General features: G+C 63.6%; 2 protein-coding genes across 2 annotated transcripts in view; both read right to left on the bottom strand.

The window, feature by feature from the left end:
• CCDC154 (coiled-coil domain containing 154) overlaps positions 1 to 682 on the bottom strand; it is a 162,078-nt gene that overhangs the window by 128,911 nt on the left and 32,485 nt on the right.
• UNKL (unk like zinc finger) overlaps positions 1 to 682 on the bottom strand; it is a 34,071-nt gene that overhangs the window by 20,049 nt on the left and 13,340 nt on the right. The window lies entirely within an intron of this gene.

The following is a 682-nucleotide window of genomic DNA, read 5'->3' as shown; positions in this document are numbered from 1 at the left end:
CACTGTTTTGTTTTAATGTTTGTTTATTTTTTTGACAGAGAGAGCGAGACAAAGCAAGTGGGGGAAACGCAGAGAGAGGGAGACACAGAATCCGAAGCAGCTCCAGGCTCCGAGCCGTCAGCACAGAGCCCGACGCGGGGCTCGGACCCACGAACCGTGAGACCATGACCCGAGCCGGTCATTTGCTTAACTCACTGAGCCACCCAGGCGCTCCTTACTGGTTTGTTTTTAACACAAATCCAAGCATTAACTTCCAACTGTCTGCACCCTGCCGGGGTCAAAGGAAGGGCTGGCCTTGACCAGCTGGGGGGAGGGGAGGCGCGGCTGGTAAGTGTCTGTTGCCCTGGTCTGGGGCCGCCCCGAATAGTCCCAACATGACTTCTGGTGGGGGCTCTGGGCCCCGTGGTGTTGGCTCAGCCTCTGGGGCAGCTGGAGACGGAGGTCAGCGCGTCTACACGACCCCCGGCGCGTGCCACCCCACAGGTCAGAACTGGGAGCTCGTGCCCGGTCTGCCCTCGCCCCCGCCCTGCCCCGCCCAGGGGGGAAACCCCGCCCCTGGCCGACATGGCCCCCGAATCCCCGAACCGCGGGGCGGACACCGCGGTGCTGCCGGGATCTGGGATCCTCCCCGAGAAGAGCAGGACCCAGAGACACCGGCAGGAGACCCGCGCTTCCCTCTCCC

The sequence above is a fragment of the Crocuta crocuta genome, unplaced genomic scaffold, assembly GCF_008692635.1.
Source record: "Crocuta crocuta isolate KB4526 unplaced genomic scaffold, BGI_CrCroc_1.0 scaffold234, whole genome shotgun sequence".
Lineage (NCBI taxonomy): Eukaryota > Metazoa > Chordata > Mammalia > Carnivora > Hyaenidae > Crocuta > Crocuta crocuta.
This window is presented reverse-complemented; position numbering and strand designations above follow the sequence as displayed.